Genomic DNA, 6000 nt, shown 5'->3' on the forward strand with positions numbered 1-6000 from the left:
TCGGATTGAGTGGGCTTTGCCCTATAAATAGGAGAGTTAGCCCCTGAATTTGGCCTTCCTAATTCATTTTCTCAAAAAAGTTTCTTCTTGCTTAACTTTCTTTGACGAAACTTCTCTCTAGTCTTCGAAGCGTTACTCCGGCGTAGCACTTTTTCTTCAAGGTAAACAAACAAATTTTCAACTTTTAATTGTTAAGTTTTTTGTTGTGAACATGTCTTCTGCTGATGCCGGTCCTAGTAACCTTGCGCCGGGGGGTTCCCCGTCGCGTCTTGATGAGGAGGAGGCACTAGCCGCCGTTCCGATAAGGTCTGGGGGCCCTAGGTCTCCTTCTCCTGAAGTTGATCCAAAAGCTCTAGAGGATTGGGAGGATGATGATGATGATGATGACGGTGATGATGTTGAAAGGACTCGTCCTAATGAGGAGAGGCCGTACATCATGGATCACGGTGACGCCTGTAAGGTCTGCCCTGACCGTGTTTGGAGCCACAAGTTTGCCAGTTGTTCTGGTTCTAACCTTTTCGAACGTCACTTTTCCTTCGGCAGGGAGTATAGTATTGTTATTCCTGGGGAAGGTCAGGCGGTCTGTTGCCCTCCTCCGGGCTGTATCGGCGTATACATCAGACACCTGGAGTATGGGCTCCGGTTTCCTCTGAATGAACACGTTATGACCATAATCAGAGCCATGAACGTTGCCGTGGCCCAACTACACCCGTTGGCCATTAGGACTATAGTCGGCTTTGTGTGGCTCTGCCTTTTCAAGGGGGAGGTCCCGACGGTGAACTTATTCCGCCGGATTCATCACCTTCGGCCGTCGGCCACTGGTCGCGTTGGGTGGTACAGCGTGCAGACGGAGCCGGGTTACGTCTCCGTTGATAAGCTTTCTTCCTGCAAGGACTGGAAAGATCGGTGGGTGTACGTTGAGGTTCCGGAGGATTACCCACTGCCCCGGTCCTTCCAGCACCAAGTCAACTTGCGGTGCGAGACTAAGGCGGAGCATGACAAATGGGTCTCCCGGAGTAAGCTTAAGATAGACGCCAGCAAGGTCCCTCTTAATGCGGATGAGAAGCGGGCTATGAGCCTTTTTGAGGTGGAGAAGAATGGGATGCCGAAGGGATGGATTCCTCCGACGCAGATCATTCTTCAGGATGCGCCGCTCTGCCACGTCGGCCTCATACCGGCCCTCGAACGGGGTGAGTGGGGTCGGTGTGAGGCCCATCCCTGCTTTTAATGTTTCTGTTATTTGAACTTTGATTTATTTCTTCTACTTTAACCCTTGCTTCGTTTCCTTTGCAGATCATTTTGGCCCGGATCTGTCCGAAGATATCCTTAGGAGAATGGGGCTTGATAAGAACAAGCAAGTTGTTGACTTGCATCCTAAGGCCCAGGCTCGTGATCGCAGACCGGCGCCAAATGACCTCATGGATCAGGAGCTGAAGGGCTTAAATACGACGGCGGCCCAGGCGAAGGTTGCTGGTAACATACCACGCCGAACGCGGAAAACAAAGTCTTCGGCGGCGACGGCGTCGACATCAGTTCCACCTCCCATCCCTTCAGTCCAGAAAGAGACGGTGGAGGTCGTTGATATTACCGCCAAGGAGGTGGTCACTTTGGCAGTGGAATCTCCTCTCTTCCGTAAGAGGAAAGAGCCTACTGCCGCCACTGATGCTTCTGCTTCTACTGCTGCTACTGCTTCTACTGCTGCTGGCAAGGAAATGCGTCCTCCGACCAAGAAGGCCAAGCATGGTACAGATTTATCCTGTGGCTCAGACTTAGCCGGTTCATTAGGCGTTCCTGATGACAGGCTCTCTGGTATGTCCATGTATGTTGACACGGATGCTTTGATTGAATTTTTTGTAGATCAACCGCGCCGTCTCACCGGACACAATGTTGAACGGCGTCCCGAGAAGCGGTGCGCGCAGGCGGTGGTAATAACGACACCATCGTCACCTCCTTCCTCACCCTACCCCCGTCCGATTAGGTCGGAGGGCCTAAGTTTGGCCAGGATCTTTGTCTAAGTGGGCGATACGGCCGGTGCTCTTATTGTGGAGCAAGATAAGGCCATTCTTGAAGCCGCCCCACAGCTCGAGCGGCTCGAGCTTGAACTCGATCTTTGCGAACAAGGAAGAGAGGGCCAAGGCCGAGGTCAAGAGGCGTCCGTCGAGAGAAAACTTAGGGAGGACGCTGAAAAGGCAGTCCTCGCTGAGAGAGCCAAGGCCGAGGCTGCGGCGGCTGAAGCTGCTAAGCTGCTGGAGGGGCGTGACCACCTTCAGAAAGTCGCCGACTTTCATGCTAAGCAGAGGGACGAATGGAGGGGCATGTTTCAGGCCCAGGGGAAGGTGGTTCGGAATAAGGATGCTATCATCGCCCAAAGGGAGGAGGACATTGAGACGCTCCAAACCGTTATCCTCCCTAACATGTGCGCCCAATACCGGGACCTGGCCGAAAAAGCTGCCAGGGAAGTGATTGGGGAGCTCTTTCCTCTTGATGGCTCCTTTTCGTGGCCAAAATTTGACGAGCTGCTTGATGACAAGCTCGAAGCTAAGGAGAAGGCCGCGGAGGCGAAGGCTGCTGAGGAGGCGAAGGTGAAGAAGGAGGAGGAGGAGGCTGCGGAGAAGGCAGCTCGTGCTGAAATTGCGAAGGCGGCCAAGGAGGAGGCTGAGAGACTGAGGGCAGCTGAGGCTGCTGAGGCTGAAGCTTTCAAGACGGCTTCTGGGTCGCCTACCAAAGATGATGCTGCTGACGTCGCTGATGGCGAGCAGCAGCAGCAACAGGCATAGGGAGACGGGCGGTTGCCACCAGGTTCCCCCGACATCTCGGATAGTTTCAGCTGTTCGGGGGCCAATTATTAAGCCTTTCCTCTCTGCCATGTTTTGGCGCTTCAAATGCTATGTCTGTAACCTTTTGCTTTTCTTTTCCTTGTTTTTTGTAAAACTTTGGTAGGTTGTGTTTTGGCTTATCCCTATGGGGACGGCCGTCGTCTGTATTCTCCTTACTTGTAATCTTTTTTAATAAAGCTTGTTTATTGGCCTTCGGCTTTGGCCGGGGCTTTGATCACAATTCTTCACTTGTCTTTTTGCGTTATTAATTGAGCGCTTTTTCGTTTTTACCTTCGGCCTGGCCGAGGCAGTTAGAATGCGTATCTCAACTGTGTTTAACGTCTTTTAAACATGTTGGCATGTTGGTCGCTTCCTCTTTCACTCTCGGTCTAGCCGAGGCGTCGGATTTGCGCTTCCCAACCGCCGCTGTGAACATGTTAGCGTATCGACCGTTGTGTCCTCTGCCAGGCCTTCGGTTGGCCGAGGCGGCTAGAGGTTACGGCGCGACAGCGTTCGTATCTGTAGACATATTGATCGCTTCCTCTGCCAGGCCCTCGGTTGGCCGAGGCGGCTAGAATTGCGTCTCAACTGTACTTATACGTTCCTATGGCATGTTGGTCGCTTTCGCGAGTATCAACTGCGCTGGTAGTGACGGTCGTGGCGTCTACTTCTTGGGGTGACTGCCCGGCTTTGGTCGTGGCGTCTACCTCGATATGACTACGGAGGGGATAGACACTTTGATGGAAAACTTGGCTGATTCTTAATTAGGTATAAACACGCGTTGGGGTGCCAACAATTGTTTTGGACACCTCCGCCGCTATACAAAGTATTTCCTGAGATTGTCAGTGTTCCAATGGCTCATCAAAGGCACACCCTCCATGTCTGTTAGCCGGTATGTACCCGGCCTCATTTCTTCAACCACTTTGTAGGGACCCTCCCAGTTGGCCGTTAATTTACCATGAATGTTTCCTTTGTTGGTGGCGGCCGACTTTCTTAGGACTAGGTCCCCTAATTTTAAATCCCTCTTGTGGACTCTCCGGTTTTAGGCTCTTCTCATTCGGTTTTGGTACACTGCCAAGTTGAGGCGCGCTGTATCTCGGCTTTCTTCGACCAGGTCTAGGGAGGTTCTTAAACCTTCCTCATTTTCAACCGGGTTAAAGGTGACCGTTCTGAATGTCGGCACCATTGCTTCAATTCGCGGGATCGCGGACCCGTAGACTAAGTGGAATGGATGCACCCGTTGCTTCTTTCTCCGTGGTTCGCAGGGGACCACGGACGCCGGGTAGTTCATCGGCCCATCTTCCCTTTAGGTCTTCAATTGTCTTCTTCAAACCGTTGAGGATTGTTTTATTGGTCGCCTCCTTTGTCCGTTGCTCGTGGGTGGCGGACGGAGGAGTATGCAAATTTGATACCAAGTTCTTCCAACCAGTTCATTATTGTGTCACTCCAAAACTCTCGGCCGTGGTCAAATACCATGACTTGGGGTAACCCAAAACGAGTTATGACATTTTCCCAGATTACCTTTCTTACGGCCGCCGTCGTCTTCGCAGGTACCGCTACAGCTTCAACCCATTTGGTGAAGTAGTCAACGGCAACAATCAAGTACTTTCTTCCTCCGGATGCCGTTGGAAATGGCCCTAGTAGATCCATCCCCCATTGTGCAAAAGGAAGGGGACTAAGTACGGCCGCAGGTCTCGGGAAGGTGCATGTATCACGGAGCATGCATTTGTGATTATTGCACTTTTTGGTTTTGGCTCGGAATCCTCAAGCATGGTGGGCCGAAGTAGCCGGCTCGGAGAGCTTTGTGGGCTAGTGTTCTTGCCCCCATGTGATGACCACAGATGCCTTCGTGAATTTCACAAGATTAGCTCGCGTCGGCCGGGCCGACACATTTCAAGAGTGGCCTTGTCACGGACCTCCTGTATAATTCTCCTTCAAACACCAAGTACCTTGCTGCGATCCTCTTTATCTTCGTGAGAGACTGCGGTCCTCCGTAATTCATTCATCGGTTTGTACTTCATTATCGGAGTCATCCACGTCGTCTCGGCCTCTATGTCGCCCACCATGCCGACGGTCTCGATAATGCTTTTGGCATTCCGATGTCCACCAAAGACGGTTCGACTGATATTCTTGATGGTTGAACGGCAAGCTTTGAGAGAGCGTCGGCTCGGTTGTTCTCGGACACTGGAATGCATTGTATACGGAAAGATTTCAATTTTGAAGTGTCGCCTTTTACCCTTTCGGGTATCTTACCATCCCGTCGTCTCGAGTCTCGTACTCTCTCTCGATTTGATTAGCCACTAAGAGTGAATGTTTTCAAAATGATGTGTTCCGCCCGGCAGCTCTAGCTAGCTCGACTCCGGTTATCACCGCCTCGTATTCGGATTCGTTGTTTGAGGCCGAGAAGGTAAATTTCAAGGCGTACTCAAACTCGTCTCCATTTGGGCTGATGATAAGTATGCCGGCTCCTGAGCTGTTCGCCGTGGAGGACCCGTCGGTGTATACTTCCTATACTCCGGGGTTTTGCTCTTCTTGGTATGTGCACTCGGCCAGAAATGCGCGTGCTGTCCCTTTATCGAGGGCCTCGGCTTGTACTGAATGCCGAAGCCGGATAGTTCTACTGCCCATTTGATGAGCCTGCCGGATTGCTCAAATTTTTCCAATGCTTTTGATACCGTCGTTTAGTACCAAAATTAAATTTATAATTCCAAACTAAAACTATAGCTAGTGATAGTAAGGGTCGAACCACAGAGAGACAAGGTTGATTTTGTTTGCTATTTTTCAGTCTAAAAAGGTAACAATTTAATGGGGGGTTTTGAAGTTGGTTGGCTAACAGGCTAATTGCAAAAATGTATATTCTTAACAAGATAAAAAGAGGATCGGGAACTTCGGTTCACCATGGCATATAACAGGTCGGTCAAGCGGAGATCTTTTAATACGGTTTCGGGAAGATAAGCTAATCTTTCGATCAACACTCGAATAACCTCGCGGTCTAATAATTCCCAAGAATTTATCAAAGTTTTCACTCAAGAGAAATTCTGAGTCTAGTGACAAATTAAATTACCAATCTTTCGACCTAGCAAAGAAATCCATCAAAAGATAACAAGACCAATACGGAAGAACTCATGCTACTCAACTATCCTACTTCAATACCATGGCTCACCTCATTCCCAATCAAAGGAAT

This window comes from Silene latifolia, chromosome 11 (genome assembly GCF_048544455.1).
Source record: "Silene latifolia isolate original U9 population chromosome 11, ASM4854445v1, whole genome shotgun sequence".
Classification (NCBI taxonomy): domain Eukaryota; kingdom Viridiplantae; phylum Streptophyta; class Magnoliopsida; order Caryophyllales; family Caryophyllaceae; genus Silene; species Silene latifolia.